The sequence below is a fragment of the Ursus arctos genome, chromosome X (assembly GCF_023065955.2).
Source record: "Ursus arctos isolate Adak ecotype North America chromosome X, UrsArc2.0, whole genome shotgun sequence".
NCBI classification, from domain to species: Eukaryota; Metazoa; Chordata; class Mammalia; order Carnivora; family Ursidae; genus Ursus; species Ursus arctos.
This window is the reverse complement of record NC_079873.1, coordinates 77,658,720-77,677,219: the sequence shown is the minus strand read 5'-3', so window position 1 is coordinate 77,677,219 and position 18,500 is coordinate 77,658,720. Positions and strand designations below refer to the sequence as shown.

Sequence of the window (18,500 nt, the reverse complement as noted above, 5' to 3'; positions counted from 1 at the left end):
CAGGGATACCAAAGCTCAGATAGAGACTTGTACAAGGTTACACAGTTAATAAGGATAAAGGCTGGGATTTGACTGTATTTCTCCAGGTTTTGTGATTTTTTAAAAATAAACTTTGTAATTTTAGAATAATTTTAGGTTTACCAGAAAGGTGCAAAGATAGTACGGAGAGTTCCCATATCCACCCACCCTCCGCCCTACACAGTTGTCCCTTTTATCAACATGTTAGATCAGTATGCTATATTTGTTACAATTAGTGAACCAATACTGATATTTTATTGTTAACTAAAGTCCATACTTTATTCATATTTTCTTACTTTTAACCTATTTTTTTTTGTATTCTAGGACCCAGTCTAGGATACCACATTACATTGTTGTCATGTCTCATTTGGCTCCTGTTGACTGTGGCAGTTTCACAGAATTTCTTTGTTTTGATGACCTTGACAGTATTGAGGAGTACCACTCAGGTATTTTGTAGACTGTGCCTCTTTTGGAATTTGTCTGATGGCTTTTCTCATGATTAGATTGGGTTATGGCTGTTTGAGAGGAAGACCATTTTTATCATGTCATGTCAAGGCCTTGATCAGCTGGCCAAGGTAGTGTTTGCCGGGTTTCTGCTCTGTAAACCTACTTTTTCCACTTTATATACCACAGTTAAGAAGCGTTGGGGAAAATTAAGCTCTACTTCCTGGAGGGTGAGAAACTACTTAAATTATTTAGCATTCTTCTGTAGGAAGAATTATTTATTTTGTTTCTCAGATTGTTTCAGCTTTGGGGCACCTGGGTAGCTCAGTCAGTTAAGCATCTGCCTTCGGCTCAGGTCATGATCCCAGGGTCTTGAGCTCGAATCCCACATCAGACTCCCTGCTCAGCGGGGAGCCTGCTTCTCCCTCTCCTCCCTGCTTGTGTTCTCTCTCACTATCTCTGTCACTCTGTCTCTCTCTCAAATAAAGTAAATAAAATCTTAAAAAAAAAAGACTGACAATTGAGAAATAAAAAATGTTTCAGCTTTATCCATCGGAAGCTCCTTAACGTTGGTCCCCATGTCCCTCTGGCATGCCCCCACTGTTGTGTTTTTTGTGTGCTTTCCTTACTTTCTTACACTACAGGATACCTATTTAATATAGTCCCTGCCTCAGCCATTGGAGAATCAGTCATTTCTCCAAAGAGATGTGGTTCCTTTTAGTAAATCAAGATGTCTTCCAGAATATGAATGGTCTAATAGATTCTAGTAGCCAATAGAAACTCATTTGGAAGGGTATGTATGTGTAGGAGGTGGTTAACAAGACCAAAGAAGAGAAAGCCGGAAGGGTCATAATCCAATTTTCTCTTGAATGATAGTTTACGTTTGGAGGTAATTAACAGCATAAACTAAGAGTCAGAAACCTTAGATTTAAATGCCAACTCTGACACTTTTTAGTTGTGTGTCTGCGAACCTCAATTTCCTCATCTGTAATATGGGTATGATTACCTCATGAGGTTGTTGGGATGATGATTAAATAATACAGAGCACATGCTTTGCTGTGCCTGGCACACAGTAAGCCTTCATATGTTAGCTATTGTTACTAGTCTCATTTCTTTACTCATCTGAACTAGCTGCTATAATGTCATGAGCACCTGTGAACCCTCACCATTTTTGTTTGATTCCTTGGTTACTCAGCTTCCCCTTGTTGAATTTCTTTCCCTAGGAATACTTTTGATGTGACCCAGTATGTGTCTTCCTTTGAGATCATCACTGAGAAGCTGCAAGTGGCATCACTGCCTCATACTGGAGAAGCACGTGGGAGTGTGTAGGCAGATGACAGTTCTAGGGACCTTTGGCTTTAAGTAGCTGTCTCTTCCCCAGACCCAAATTCAGGTTCAGTCCACTCTTGGGTCTTTATCAGTCTTTCTTCAAGATCATAAAAAAATCGTGTTGTTCAAATATGAAATATTCATATTAACGTGAACTGAACACCATTCTCTTTTTTAAAAAGATTTTATTTATTCATTTGAGAGAGAGAGAATGCACATGAATAGGGAGAGCAGGAGGCAGAGGGAGAGGGAGAAGCAGACTCTGAGCAGGGAGCCTGACGTATAGCTTGATCCCAGGACCCCAGGATTGTGACCTGAGCTGAAGGCAGACGCTTAACTGACTGAGCCACCCAGGCGCCTCCCCCTCCAAATCTCTTTTTGTTAATAGAATTAAAATTTTTTATTATCTTCCTAGCAAATTTAGTGTCCCCTTGTTAGGGGAGCTCTTGAAAGTGATTCCTTTTAAGAAGAAGTTATCTTCCTTTTGATTATGTGATTCTTCTTCTAAAGTCTTCCTGTTTCACTATGGGCAATGTCTAAAATCTTCCTCCTGAGTGTCAGCGCCCCCTATATGATTGCCATATTTTTTATACCTGTGAACTTTCTCCCATGATTTTCATGCATTACATGTTCTTTTCTCATAATTTTCTTCACTAGACCATGATTCAAATAACTTCAGACTCCACCTGGAGTAATACAAGGAATGCTAATACCTCCCTGTCTACTGCCTTTTGAACACTGCTGTTTATGCCCTAGAATGTACTGGCCCTTGATATGTGTATGTTATAAATACACTGGTTATGTTCCTACGTATCTTCTAAATATTTGTGTTAATGCTGTCATCTTCCTAAAGAACATGTATGTAAATACTCCAGTCAAGATAGTACTAAGTATCTGCTTGTTGATAATTAGGAGGAAGATAAACACTCTCTAATAGCTCTAGAGTATAGTCATCTACAAATTTGAGTAAGGGGACTTCTTAAATCTGAGGTAGTCGGTTTCACTCTGCCTTTTTTAGTCCCTTGGCTATGATTATAGGAAATTAACCCCCAGCTCAGTCCAAAGCTGGGTGTTCCCTCAACGAGATTGCTATTTCTGAGTCTTAGAACTTGGAACCTTTTTTTATGATTGACTACTTGGGGTCCATAATATCAAGTAGTGTCTAATCTTTCTGCAGAGATTGACTATTGTACATTGCCATTCCCAGTTCATGCTGTGCTACCTTTCAAGGCTGTGATTGGAATCCTTATAGCTGCTCTGAGAAAAAAAATCTAGAGATAGATGGCGTAGCAGGTTGGTGCCAGATATACTTTGAGAATAACAGGTGAGTGCTGGGGAAATAGATCTTTTGACAACTTGGAGTGACTTTCTACAGTAAAGTCAAAAAGTATCCTTCTCTCCAAAAACAAAACAAGACCAACTCTATTGCTTGCCTTCATCATCTCACTATACAAAGTACTGCTCTTATATTGAATGATTTTACTCAGAGTTTGAGTGATAACAGTGTAGGAAGTTATTTACATGTAATTCGGTGGGGGAGTGGGTGAGGTAGGAAGCCAAGGTCTGGAACCAATGCAGAAAGATAATAAAGTGGTAGAAATAAAAGTATGGGACTTTGGGAATTTAAAACTGTTTAAAGATGAGTATTGCCTGCCTTAAAGTAAATTAGAGAGGAAAATGATGTGAGAAATGGTAAGTTGAAGTGAAAACTCATGAAAGATGAGTCATCCTCATTTCCTACAGAATAAAGTGCGGAAGAATTTATTTTTCTTCTTTTCAGAATACACAACTGGAAAAGAGAATTGGGAAAATGTAGGTAGTCATTTTTTCTTTTGCTTTGCTGTGGCTGTGTCCCATTTGATAGTACTGCTGTTTTTCCTCATTTCATTTCTTTATGCCTCTTATAGCTGAAACTATTACATGTCATTGGTAGGGTAATTCTGGGGCTGGTCCTTAGCTCTGAAGAAGGCTGTTTCATTGCCTGTTAAATGTTATGTCAGGATTGGGGGCATTTTGCATGTCCACCAAAATGTGGGGTCTTTCCTGGGGAAGAATCTCCATCCTCGTGGAAGTGGGGAAATAGAGGTGAAGAAGCACTGTCATTATCCTTAGCAGATTATCAATGACCACTGGAAATATAAGGCTATCAGGGTTTCTGTGAGGAAATCTGGCAGTAGCCAAGCTACAGTGGCAAACGTGGCTTTGATCTGGAGAAACGCACTGTGGGGCGCCTGGGTGGCTCAGTTGGTTAAGTGTCAGCCTTTGGCTCAGGTCATGATCCCGGGGCCCTGGAATCGAGTCCCACATCAGGCTCCTTGTTCAGCGGGGAGCCTGCTTCTCCCTTTGCCTGCTGCTCCGCCTGCGTGTGCTCTCTCTCTCTCTCTGACAAATAAATAAAATCTTAAAAAAAAAAACAAACTCACTTTGCCATTCTTCACCCAAGTGCACACTAAACTATGGAAGACGCACAGATCCCGCATATTCAGCTGGTAAAATCCTGTGCTGTGCATGTAGATCACGTAGTCGTGGATCCAAACTGTATGAGCGGGGTGTCTACCTCTGTCCTTTAGTTGACTAGAGGAGGTAAATGCTGTGCCACAAGGGTTCCATGTGTGAATGAGCTTCCAGAGTTGATGTCTTTAACTTGTTATCTCAACCCAAGTTCTAATCCCCATGTCTCCTAGCAATCTGCTTCAGTTTTTTTTTACTTTTACAGAAACAGTTTATTATGATATAATTCACATTTAAAGTATATAATTCAGTTGTATTTAATATATTCATAGAATTGTGGAACTATCACCACCATCAATTTTAAAATATTTTTATCAAATCACAAGGAAACCCTGCAATTTTTAGCGCCAACCACCCCAATTCCCCATTCCATCATGCCCTGGGTAACCAATAATGTATATTCTCTCTCCATATATTTGACTGTTAAGGACATTTTATGTAAATTGAATCATGTAACGTGGTCTTTTGTGACTGGCTTCTTTAACTGAATGAACATAATGATTTCAAGGTTCATTCATGTTGTAGCATATATCAGTACTTCATTCCATATTTATGTGTGAATGTGTGTGTGTGTGTATATATAACAGCTATTTTTGGATATTATTCCTATATAATTCACACAAAAGAAACAATTCAGGGGTGCCTGGGTGGCTGTCTCTAAAATAAATAAGTAGATCTTAAAAAAATAATAATAAACAGGAACACCTGGGTGGCTCAGTCAGTTAAGCATCTGCCTTCAGCTCAGGTCATGATCCCAGGGTCCTGGGATTGTGTCCAGCATGGGGCTTCTTGCTCAGCGGGGGAAGCCTGCTTCTCCCTCTGCCTGCCCCTCCCCTTGCTTGTGCTCACTCTCTCTCAAATAAATAAAATCTTTAAAAAGAAATAATAAGCAACTCAGTAGTATTTATTGTGATCACAGGCAGATGCAATTATTAGTCATTTTAGAACTCTTGTTTTCAATTCTTTTAGGCATATACCTAGGAATGGAATTGCTGGGTGATATGGTAATTCTGTGTTTAACTTTTTAACAAAGTCTCAGAGTTTCCAAAGTGGCTGCACCATTTTACAGTCCCGCAAACAGTATACAGAGGTTCCATTTTCTCTACATCTTCGCCAATACTCGTTTCTGTTTTTCTTTTTTTAATTGTGGCCAGTCTACTAGGTGTAAAGTGGTATCTCCTTGTGGTTTTATTTTGCATTTCTCTAATGATGCCGTTGAACACCTTTTCATGTGCTTATTGAAGATATGTAAATCTTTGTTGGAAAGTGTTTAAGTCCTTTGTCCATTTGTTAATTGGGTTGTCATTTTTTTTTGAGAGAGAGAGTGTGTGAGCAGGGTGGGAGGGGCAGAGGGAGAGAGAGAGAGGGAATGTTAAGCAGGCTCCACACTAGGCATGGAGCCTGATGTGGGGCTCGATCTCACAACCCTGAGGTCATGAGCTGAGCCAAAATCAAGAATTGGATGCTTAAGTGATTGAGCCACCCAGGCGCCCCTCGGTTGTCGTTTTGTTGTTGAAGTGTAAGAGCTCTTTACATATTCTAGTATTAGACCCTTATTTGCTAATATTTTCTTCTGTCCTGTGGGGTTTTTTTTAAAGACTTAATTTTTTTAGAGCAGTTGTAGGTTCACAGCAAATTTGAGAGAAAGGTGCAGAGATTTCTTATATACCCCCTGCCTCCACACTTAAATAGCCTCCCACATTTTCAGCATCCCCCACCACAGTGGTACTTTGGTTGCAATTGATGAATCTACATTGACACACCATAGTCACCCAAACCTCATAGTTTACCTTAGAGTTCATTCTTGATATAAATTCTATGGGTTTGGAAAAATGTATAATTATACATGCCCATCATTATAGTATCACACAGAGTATTTCTGCTGCCCTAAAAATCCTTTCTGCTCAGTACTCCTGCCTGCAACCCCTAACTGATCTTTTTTATTGTTTCCATAGTTTTGCCTTTTCCAGAATGTCATATAGTTGGAGTCACACAGCATGTAGCATTTTCAGATTGGCTTCTTTTGCTTAGTAATAAGTATTTAAGGTTCCTCCATGTCTTTTCATGGCTTGATAGCCCATTTCTTTTTAGCAATGAATAATACTATCTTATCTAGATGTACCACAGTTTCTTTATCCATTCACTTACCGAAGGGCATCTTTGGTTGCTTCCAAAGTTTCGGTAATTATGAGTAAAGCTCCTATGAATATCTGTGTGCAGGTTTTTGCATGAACATAAGTTTTCATCTTTAGGTCAATACCAAGGAATGTGATTGCTAGATTGCATGGTAAAAACATACCTGGTTTTGTAAGAAACCATTAAACTGTCTTTCAAAGAGGCTGTATACCATTTTGCATTCTCATTAGCAGTGAATGAGAGAGTTCTTGCTGCTCTACATTCTCATCAGCATTTGGTGGTGTTACTCACTCTTCTAGAGTTTGGCCATTGTAATAGTTATGTAGTGGTATATCTTTGTTGTTTTAATTTGCAATTCCCTGGTGACATGTGATGTGAAGCTTCCTTCTTATGCTCATGTGCTGTGTGTCTTTGGTGAGGTGGCTGTTAGGTCTTTGACCTATTGTTTAATCAGGATTAAATTCCTTATCCAGTGTGCCTTTTGCAAATATTTTTGGTGGTCTCTGGCTATTTCTACCCATTTCTTTTTTCTTTATTGAGCTACAATTGACATATAATATTATTAGTTTCAAGTGTACAACATAATCACTTGAATTGTATAAATTGCAGAATGATCACCACAATAAGTCTAGTTAACATCTCTCACCACACAGTTATATTTTTTTTTCTTGTGAGAATTTTTAAGATCTCTCTTAGCAACTCTCAAATATACAATACAGTATTATTAACTGTAGTCACCATGCTATACATTATATCCAATGACTTATTTATTTTAAAACTGAAAGTTTGTATCTTTTGACCCCATTCACCCATTTTGTCCACTGCCCACCTCCACCTCTGACAAGTACCAGTCTGTTCTCTATGAGTTTATTTCCAGACCCCCAGATTCCACATGTAAGTAAGTGAGATCATGTGGTATTTGTTTTCTTCTGTCTGACTTACTTCACTTAGTATAATGCCCTTAAGGTCCATGCATGGTGTCCCAAATGACAAGATATCCTCTTTTTTATGACTGAATTACATTCCATTGCACATATACACCATATTTTCTTTTCCTTTTGTTGAACTGTATTTGATGTACAATGTTGTATTAGTTTCAGGTGTACAACGGTGGTTCAACAATTCTGTACATGATAAAGTGTAGTCATCATCTCCATCTGTCACCATATGATGCTATTACATATTATTGACTATGTTCCCTGTGCTATACTTTTCATTCCTGTGACTTATCAGTTTTATGACTGGAAGTTTGTAACTCTTAATCCTCTTTACCTATTTCACACATCTCCCCAAACCCCTCCCCTTTGGCAAACATGAGTTTGTTCTTTGTACTTACAATTCTGTCTCTGCTTTCTTTGTTCATTTGTTTTTTACATTCCACATATAAGTGAAATTATATGGTTTTTGTCCTCTGTGATGTCTCTCACTTAGCATAATGCCCTCTGGTCCATCCATGTTGTTGCAGATGGCAAGATCTCATTCTTATGGCTGAGTAATATTCTGGTGTGTGCGTGCGTGCGTGTGTGTATTATATATCCTGTATCCATTTATCTATTGACGGACACAGGTTGCTTCCATACCTTGAATATTGTGAATAATGCTGCAGTAAGCATAGGGGCATATATGTCTTTTGGAATTAGTGTTCTCATTTTCTTTGGGTAAATACCCAGTAGTGGAATTATTGCATCATATGATATTTCTATTTTTAATATTTTGAGGAACCTCCATACTGTTTTCCACAGTAGTTGCATCAGTTTACTTCCCACCAATAGTGCAAGTGTTCTTTTCTTCACATCTTTGCAAACATTTGTTATTTCTTGTTTTCATACTGGCCATTCTAACAGGTGTAAGTGAGGTCTCATTGTGGTTTTGATTGCATTTCCCTGATGATTAGTGATACGGAGTATCTTTTTTGTGTCCATCGGCCATCTGTATGTCTTTTTTGGGAAAATGTCCATTAAGGTACTCTGCCCATTTTTAAATTGGATTGTTTGGGGTTTTTTGGTGATGACTTGAATAAAATTCTCTATTTGTTTGGATATTAATCCCTTATCAGATCTGTGTTTATAAATATCTTCAGTAGGTATCCTTTTTGTTTGTTGATGGTTTTTTTGTTGTGCAAAAGCTTTCTTTTTGGCGTAGTCCTAATAGTTTATTTTTCCTTTTGTTTCTCTTGCCTGAGGAGAACTGTCTAGAGAAATGTTGCTACAGCAGATGTCCAGAAGATTACTGCCTGTGTTTTCTTTTTGGAGTTTTATGTTGTCCGGTCTCACATTTAGGTCTTTAATCCATTTTGGCTTTATTTTTTTGTGTGGTGTAAGAAAGTGGTCTAGTTTTATTCTTTCACATGTAGCTGTCCAGTTTTCCCAGCACCATTTATTGGATAGACTGTCTTTTCTGCCATTATATATTCTTGCCTCATTTGTCATAGATTAATTGACCATATAAGTGTGGGTTTATTTCTGGGCTCTCTGTCCTGTTCTATTGATCTATATGTCTGTCTATTTTGTATCAGTGCCATACTGTTTTGATCATTTTAGCTTTGTAGTATATCTTAAAATCTGGCATTATATACCTCCAACTTCCTTGTACTTAAGATTGCTTTGGCTATTTGGCATCTTTTGTGGTTCCATACAAATGTCACCATTATTTTTTTCTCGTTCTGTTAAAAGTACTATTGATGTTTTGATAGGGATTGTATTGAATCTAAGAATTACCTTGGGTTGTATGGACATTTTAACAGTATTAATTCTTCTGATCCATGAGCATGTATATCTTTCCATTTGTTTGTGTTCTGAAAAGTTTCTTACATCAGTGTTTTATAGTCCTCAGAGTACTGGTCTTTCGCCTCCTTCGTTAAATTTATTCCTAGGGTTTTTTTTTTGGTGCAATTGTAAATGGGGTTGTTTCATAATTCTCTTTCTGCTGCTTCATTATTAGTGTGTAGAAATGGAACAGATTTTTGTATATTAATTTTGTGTCCATCAACTTTACTGAATTCATTTATTCAATAGTTTTTTGGTGGAGTCCTCAGGGTTTTCTCTATATAGTATCATGTCATCTGCAAATAGTGACTGTTTAACTTCTTCCTTACCAATTTGGATGCTTTTTATTTTTTTTTCCTGATGGCTACTGCTAGGATTTCCACTATTATGTTAAATAAAACTGGTGAGAGTGGACATTATTGTCTTATTTCTGATTTTACTTTTTAAAGGATTTTATTATTTTATTTGAGAGAGAGAAAGAGAGCATGAGCGGGGGAGAGGGAGAAGCAGGCTCCCCACTTAACAGGGAGCCTGACGTGGGGCTCGATCCCAGAACCTTGGAATGATGACCTGAGCTGAAGGTAGATACTTAACTGACTGAGCCACCCAGGCGCCCCTCATCAAGTTTATTTTTGATTTCATTTATTATGTTCTTCATCTCGGATTGGCTCTTTTTTGTCTGTTAAGGGTCTCGCTGATGTCCTCCACTCTTTTCTAAAGTCCAGTGAGTGTATGATCATTACTTTAAACTCTGTATCAGGCGTATTACTTCTCTCTGTTTTGCTTAGGTTCCTTGCTGTGTTTTTTTCCCTCCTGTTCTTTCATTTGGGACATATTCCTGTGTCTCTTCATTTTGCGTAACTGTCTGTGTCTGTTTCTTTGTGTTAGGCAAGTCACCTGTGTCTCCTGCTCTTGAAGGTGATGGCCTTATGAAGTAGAGGTCCTATAGTGCCCCACAGTGCAATGTCCCTCTTCCCCAGGACCTGGCACTTCAGGGGTGTCTCCTACGTGTGTTGTGAGTTCCCTGTTTTGTCCTGGACACGTTTTCATTCAGTCCAGTTGTGTGCAGTGGCTCTCTTTGTTGTGAGCTCTGTTTTGTCCCTGGCTTGTGTTGTGTTGGGTTAATTTTAACAAGTTACACGCTGTTCTGCTTTTGAAATGAGACCTGCTGCTGGGACTGGGCTGGCTAAGGGGACCTGCAAAGTACATGTGGGTCATGTGTGCAACCTTAACAAGGCATGCCTCAGGCTTCGGTAGGGCCCACTACCGCAGTTGTGGTTGCTGTTATAGCCGTCACCAGAATTGAGGCCCCACAAAATATGTAGGATGGGAGACAGTGTTTGTCCATGTCTTATGGGGGAGGGGCCCTTTAGCAACAGATTGAGGCCAGCATGACTCAAAAGGGTGGATCTGTCAATTGAGGGGGCAGGGTTTATGTAAGCAAATTAGGGAGGAGTGTTGGCACTACACTGGTTCCTGTAGGTGGCTGTGTTTATGCTGAGGGGTGGGGAATGGACATGGCACCTTCTGGCTCCTTTATTCCTCGAGGATTCTCCTTGTGATCCCTGCTTCTCCAGCACAAGCTCTGAGATGAGTAAATCACTCTCCCTTCCATGTGCCGCATAGGCTGTATCTCTGCAGGTTGTTTTGTTGCGCTGTCTCTTTAAGGGTGGGGCTCAGCTTCTTAAGGTCTTCTGTGTGCTCTTAGAGCAGAGCTTACTGATTTTTAAAAATCCAGGTCTTAAGTCTCCCTCATTATAACAACTTACGAAATTTGGCTTCTCTTCCTTTCAAAACCATGTATTATGGGGATTCTTCTTCCCCGTGTGTACTCCACAGTGTTATATTCTGTTTCTTGACCTTCTCTATGCCCCCAGCTCCCTTCTGACTGTGGACTTCCACTGTCCATTTCACTCCCAGACCACGTCTCCTCCCTTCCTCCCTTTTTCTGTTTGGCTGCTTCTCTGTCTTTAATTGTGTAGTCTGTTCTGGTAGCCTTTGTGTCATTTTCTGGGCTATTTACATTGATACGAGTGTTATCTAGTTGTATCTGTGGGAGGAGGCAAGCTTAGGGTCCTCCTACTCCACCATCTTCCCAGCCTCTTAATCTTTGTTTAAAAGTCTGTTTTGTCTGATCTAAGTATTGCTACCTGTACATTTTTTTCCCCACTACCATTTGCATGGAATTGTGTTTTTCCATCCTTTCACTTTCAGTCTATATGTGTTCAGTTTAAAGTCTTTTCTAGGCATCTTATAGATAGATCTTGCTTTTTTTCATTAAGTCACCCTATATTTTTTTTTAGTGGAGTATTTAGATCATTTACATTTAAAATAATTATTGTTATGGTCAGTTTCTTTAGTGGTATACTTGTATTCCTTTTTATCTTTTGTGTGTCTATTACAGGTTTTGGTTTGTGGTTATAATGAAATTTATATATGATATCCTAAGTATATAGTATTCTGTATTGAGTTGATGGTTCTTTAAATTTGAACACATTTTAAAAGCCCTTCATTTTTAAAAATTTTATTTCCAGGATAGTTAACATACATATTATATTAGTGTCAGGTTATAATATAATGTTTTATAAATTCCTTCTGTACCTGGTGCTCATCACGACAAGTGCACTCCTTAACCCCCTTGACCTATTTCATCCATCCCCCACCCTCCTCTGGTAACTGTACCTTTGTTTCCTATAGTTAAGAGTCTGTTACATTTTTTACTCCCCCTCCATGTTTTATGTATACGATGTTATATTTTACATCTTTTTATTTTGTGAGTCCCTTAACTGATTTTTTAGGTATAATTAATTTCATTACTTTTGTCTTTTACCCTTCATACTAGTTTTATAATTGATCTACCATCCTTCCTGTATGTATGCTTTTATTTGTGAATTTTTTTTCTTCCATAATTTTACTTCTAATTATTGTCTTTTGTTTTCTGCTTAAAGAAGTCCCTTTAACAGTTTTTATAATGAAAGTTTAGTGGTGATGAACTCCTTTAACTCTTATTTTCCTGGGTAACTCTTTATCTCTCTTCCAATTCTTTTTTTTTTTAAGATTTTATTTATTTATTTGAGAGAGAGAGCATGAGCAGGGAGGAGGAGGAGAGGGAGAAGCAGACCCCCTGCTGAGCAGGGAGCCCGATGTGGGACTCGATCCCAGAACACTGGGATCATGACCTGAGCCAGAGGCAGATGCATAACTGACTGACGCGTGACCTAGGCGCCCTCTCTTTTTAAATTCTTAAGGATAACCTTGCTGGGTAGAGTATTCTTGGCTGTAGACTCTTTCTTTTCAGCACTTTGAATATATCTGGTTACTCTCTTCTGACCGGCAAACTTTCTGCTGAAAAATCAGTTGATAACCTTGTGGGATTTCCCTTATATGTAAGTATTCTTTTCTCTTGAGTTTTTCAAGATTTTCTCTTTATGTTTTAGTTTTGGTATTTTTCATAATTACATGTCTTAGTGTGGATCTCCTTGGGTTCATCTTATTTGAGCGTCTCTGCCTCTGGGATATGGATGTCTGTTTTCTTCCCCCAGTTAGGGAAATTTTAGGTATTATTTCTTCAAGTAAGTTTTTTGCCCCTTTGTATCTTCTCCTTCTGGGACCCCTATGATGCAAATGTAAATATGCTTGATGTTTCCTAGAAGTCCCTTAATCTATCCTTGTTTTTAAAATTCTTTTTTTTTTTGTAGTGTTGCTTGGGTAGTTTCCACTGCCTCCAGATCACTAATCTGTTCTTCTTTATCTTTCATTTTTTTTAAAGATTTTATTTATTTATTTGAGAGAGAATGAAAATAAGAGAGATCACAGAAGGAGAGGGAGAAGCAGGCTCCCCACTGAGCAGGGAGCCTGATGCAGGGCTCAATCCCAGGACCCTGAGATCAAGACCTGAGCTGAAGGCAGACACTTAACTGACTGAGCCACCCAGGCGCCCCCTGTTCCTCTTTATCTTTTAATCTGCTGTTGATTTCCTCTGATGTATTTTTCATTTGTTATATTCTTCAGGTGTGATTGGTTCTTTTTATATTTTCTCTCTCTGTTGAAATTCTCACTGGGTTCATCTACTCTTCTTTCACATCCAGTGAATTTCTTTATGGCCATTACTGTGAACTTCTTATGAGGTTGATTGCTTATCTGCATTTCGTTTAGTTCTTTTTCTGAGGTTTTATTTTGTTCTGTCAGAGCATATTCCTCTTTCTCCTCATTTTGTTTGACTTTTTGTGTTTCTTTCTGTGAATTATGCAGACTAGGTACTTCTAGAGTTGAAGGAATGTTCTTGTGTAGGGACATCCCCTGTATAGACTGTGTGTACCTGGTTGCTTTGGCTGGGTGGCTGGAGCTGTAGTGGGTGCACCCTGGAGATCCTGGGGCATTCCACTCAGTGGGTGCCCTAACAGGGCATCTGGAGCTGAAGCAGGCATGGGCCATGGGGTCCTGGGATGCTCCACACAGTGGACACTGGCAAGATCGCAAGATCCCAAAGTGGGTGCAGGCTGAGTGGTTTCAGGGTACTGTGTACCTGGGACACACAGGCAGGATGGCTGGGCTGAAGTGGCTGTAGGCTGGGAAGCTTTGTGATCTTGCATGAATGGGGGCCCTGGTGGGTAACTGGAGCTGAGGTGGGTGTGAGCTGGGAGGTTTCATGGTGCTTCGTGTAGTGATTGACCTGGCAGGTTGTCTGGAGCTGAATTAGGTGTGGGCCCGGAATGTCCTAGGATTCTTAGTACTTGTGTCGCCTTGGACAGTTGGTTGGAGCTATTAGTGGTCACTGTCTAGGAGTGTCCCAGTGTGTGTTCCACTGGGGTTGTCTTGGTGCGATGGCTGAAGGTCAGGGTGGTGTGAGGTAGTGGGGCCACCTTGGGGGTAAGCTGGGTGTGGTGTGGGCTAGGGGGCCACTACTTGTTGAGGCAGCAGGTGGCTCAGGTGCCTGGACCTTGTTCCCATCTTCACTGTTAAGGTGGAGGGGGAATGTAAATAGTATTGCCACCAGTCCCTTTGATTTCAGAGTTCCTGCAGCTCCCCTGCTGTTTGAGTTTTAGGACTTGTTCCTGGATATTTCAGTTGCTCTTTTATTATTTTTTTAAAAGATTTTTATTTACTTATTTGAGAGAGAGTGAGGGAGAGAGCATGAGTAGGGGAGAATGGCAGAGGGGCAGAGGGAGAGGGAGAAACAGACTTCCCTCTGAGCAGGAGCCCGATCTGGAGCTTGACCAACCGAAGGCAGACACTTAACTGACCGAGCCACCCAGGTGCCCCTCAGTTGCTCTTTTAAACCATAGCTTTTTTTTTTTTTTTCTGTACTCCAAGGTGTCTGGGGCTGGTGTATATTAGGGGCTTGGGGATTGTTGTGGCAGTGGGCCCACTAGGGCACTTGGACCCTGCTGCCGTCTGCACTTAAAAGGTGGAGGGGGAATGTACTAGGTGGTGCTGGCTGGCCCACACCTAAGGGAGTTCCAACAGACTCCGACCATTTGGAGGAAGGTTAGTTCCTTTTCATTGCTGTTGTCATTTTAAAATGCATCCTTTTTCTCTGTTCCAGGGCAACTGAATGTGTTCCTGTTTCCGCAGTACCGACCCTCTCCACAGCAGTTTGCAGCATCGGGGGTGGGATTTTCACTGTTAACGTGTCTGTGCCTCCATCTCTCCTGCCATTCTCTGTGTGGTCCCTTTATCCTTTGTTTTGCTGTTCAGTCAGCCCTCAGTTCTTCAGGAGGAATTGCTCTGTGTTTACCACATTTTCTTTATTTACGCATTGGTGGACACTTAGGTGGCTTCCGTGTCTTGGCTATTTTAAGTAATGCTGCAATGAAGATGGGGGTGCATGTATCCAAAAGTAGGTTTTTTCAGCCTCTATAACTATGTGATCCAATTCCTATAAGATCTCTTCTCTTCTCTCTCTTCCTTTCTCCCTCCCTCTCTCTCTGTCTGTGTTATTATCTGTATCCATTTTATTCTGTTTCTGGGAGAACCTTGACCAATACAGATTTTGGTACCAAGAATGGTTCTAGAGGAATAGAAATTTAAGGTTGTTTTCTGATTTGGTTCTGCTGTTTCTGGAATTGGCTCTCTAATCTGATTAGATTTAAAGAGACTAATGACTCTATTTCCATTAGGAAAGAGAACACTGATAGTCCAGGGTGGAAACTGTTCATAGAGATATGCAGAAACTCTACATCAGATACTCCTAATCAACCACTCATAAGAAGCAAGGAGCTAAGTGACACAGAATGTAATACTTTTCAACATTTTTTTTGAAAACTAAGGAATATAATAACATTGGTTGGTTGTTTCTAATGTTGCCGGACAGAGTGGTGAAAGAAAAGAGTGAGCACAGCGATTTGAATTTCCAGCTCAAGTGCCACATAAATGACCTAAGAGCATTATGTATGCCTTGAAGGAGAGTCTTATCTCATAGCTGCAGGGTTGAAATTGCTGAAAATCAAATACAGAATCTTACCTTGTAATTGGCTGAGTTACAACATAAGTTTAACTCTCACCCTTGCAGGATATCTTCTGTTAAAGTGAGGGCATTGATTGGAAAAGAATGGGATCCTATAAATTGGGATGAGAATGTATAGGAAGATCTTGATGAGTCTAGGGACCGTTGAGCTTCTAAATACTGAAGAATCTTCTTTGCCAGTAGAAGAGGTCTTCCCACTCCCAGTGGAAAGCCTCCCCACCCCCAGCAGAATTGACCTGCCCAGCCCCACGGAAAGTATTTCCCTCAACTATAGCAGGAGTGGCCTCCCTACCCTCAGTAGCAGCCACCTCCCTACTCACAGCAGCATGGGTCTCTCCACCTGTCTATGGAGATTAACACCGCATTGCTTGAGGAAATGGTAATAGGCAGTTACCATGCAAGATGGTACTGAGACTTCTCAGGATCCACTCTCATCATCCCTCACTGCTTCTATAACTAGACTCAAGTCCCAGCAGACCTCTGAAGATGTGGTATAAAATGAGATCCATGGGGTGGTGCACTATACTCCAAATGAATTACTTGAGTTCTCTCAAGTAATTTATACATGCCTAAATCCAGGGAAATTGTGGGAATGTGTACTTAGAGTATGGAATAATGGTGGAAAGAACATAAAGTTAGATCAGGCTAAATTTATTGATGTGGGCTCATGTTGGTTTGAACCTTGGGAGTTCCGTGGGTGAAATTTGGAACTGGCTCCCATATACAGGGGGCATGGAGAGACTGAAGCAGCAGACTGCTCTAGTTTGGCAGGAGTCAGTTTTAATAAGCAAGGGAACTTACATATGAGGCTTGTCTTGGATGGCTGCAAGAGGAGTAGATCTCTGTACCCATCCACTAGAATCTTAAAAGTTTATATGGAGTTCTTAATGGGATTCAGTCACGTACACAGTCCCGATGGTCTCATTGCAAGGCTGCATCATTGAAGTGGCATCTCATGTGGGAATGGTGGGCAGAACATATATCCAAAGGACAGGGTAAGGAGCCTCTGATTGTCCAGGTACAGATTGTGGTAACATCTTTTTTTTTTTTTTTCCTACCAAGAGAAACATGATCCAAACCATTGATTTCTTAAGTCCCCTAGGCTAGGGGTTGCATCACTCCGACATTGATTGTGTCCTCATGTGATATAATAAAGATTATAAATTAGCAGAGTCATCAGATACGAACATAACAACATTCTGTTTGGATAATGGCATAGATGCCTCTTTGTGAGGCAGTAGTAATGTCCGAAGACCATCCTATTTTGGAGGACTGTTTTTCTTATTACAGATATTTCAGTGTTCAATAAAAATAGGTTTGCTGTCTATCATTTAAGTCGTATTGGGTGAATTTAGCGAGGGCTTCTGTGTGTGCTTATAATGTCCTCCAGGCCAATGGAGGGTATACAGACAGTGGCCAAATGATTGTATTGGTAGAAAACAGAATGTATTGGTAGAAAACAGAATGTGCTCATCCACTGACTGGATCCTATAGAAGCAGCAGAAATCTAAGGTTGAAAAGAGATATTTAGTAGGAACTTGTATGGGATGCTGTTCCCCTTCTATGAGAATTACACTTGTGCCCAGAACCTCAGATGTTAATGTGGGTGCAGCTTTAGGAATTTGACCTGGTTGTGCATACCGTACATGTTGGCTGGGGGAGGCAGGACCGGCAGGTGTGAGGAGATAGACTGGGGGTGGGATCTGCCAGAGCATAATTCCCACCTTTACCCCTTTTTTAATGGTGCATGTTCTATTACAGGTATATTGTGTTTCAGTCGATCCGGCTTGCAGCAGGGCAATGGAATTCCAGTGGAGATTGAATAATTCTCCGTGAACCAGGGGTGCAAAGTAATTTACCCATCCTGGTGGGATGTCCCATTGCAAACTCTAGTAGTTAACACCTTTTCCAGGCGTGGTGGGGTATGATATTCTCAGCAGCATAGCACATTGATCCATGGTGAGAATCTGGATGTCTCCTGTGATTCCATACCTTTATACACTTTCATGGTGTTGGGTATCTCAGAGGTGGGTTGATGGGATATATTCTCAATCCATCCCTTGGTAGGAAGGGAAGTTCTTAACCATGGTAATGTGTCCCTTAATGCTGTCTAGTCATATCTGATTCTATGCACATTTTTTAATATGGCGTTCTAGTCAAAGCACTGGTAATGTAACTGGTGTTTCCAATTGTGTCCTGTTATAAGGAGAACAGGTTCTCATTGAACTTATGCAAATAACTATATCATCATGGATAGAAGAATAATCACTAAGAGTTTCTGAATTCTGAAGAGATCAGGTAGGGAGAAAAAGAGAAATGTTTTATCATTATTGACAAAGGTATATGTTAGCAAATTGCTAATAACTTAAGAGAAAAGAGATAAAGTTTATCTTAAATATGTAAAACACACACAAAGAACTGTTTTAAACAAAAAGACATAAAAATTACAATCATTCTCTAGTGCCATATAACTCTTGATCTTGATCTTTTGTTAGCAGTTTAGTGAGTTACATCAGTTTTTTTCATTAGAGTTCTGTAAATTCTTAGTTCAGTGGTATGATCTTAGTTATCAGAAACCTTTACTTGTCAGAGCCTTTCCCATGAATCTCTTTAAAGATGAAGTAGTTTTGCAGGAACACTTCTATAAAACATCAGAGTAAAACAATAGCTGTCTGTAAATGACAAAAGACTTGAAAATGGTCATGCATACAGATCTGATGAGCGTTCATTATAATGCATTTGACAAGGGAATTTGATTATTTCTGTGACATCATTTTTTAAAAATTTTATTTCTTTAAGTAATCTCTATACCCATCATGGGGCTTGAACTC

General features: G+C 39.9%; 1 long non-coding RNA gene across 4 annotated transcripts in view; it reads left to right on the top strand.

The window, feature by feature from the left end:
* The window catches only part of LOC123000271 (uncharacterized), a 37,892-nt gene extending 19,779 nt beyond the window's left edge, over positions 1-18,113 (top strand). Inside the window, exons 4-6 of one of the 4 annotated variants that reach the window (XR_006408166.3) lie at positions 343-464; positions 2,999-3,115; positions 14,749-18,113. This is a non-coding gene — a long non-coding RNA (uncharacterized LOC123000271). Of the gene's footprint in view, positions 1-342; positions 4,807-14,748 lie in introns of those variants that run through there. The other 3 variants (XR_006408165.3, XR_008959689.1, XR_007188383.2) reach the window with 3 other exon arrangements.
* The last annotated feature ends 387 nt before the right edge of the window (positions 18,114-18,500 follow it).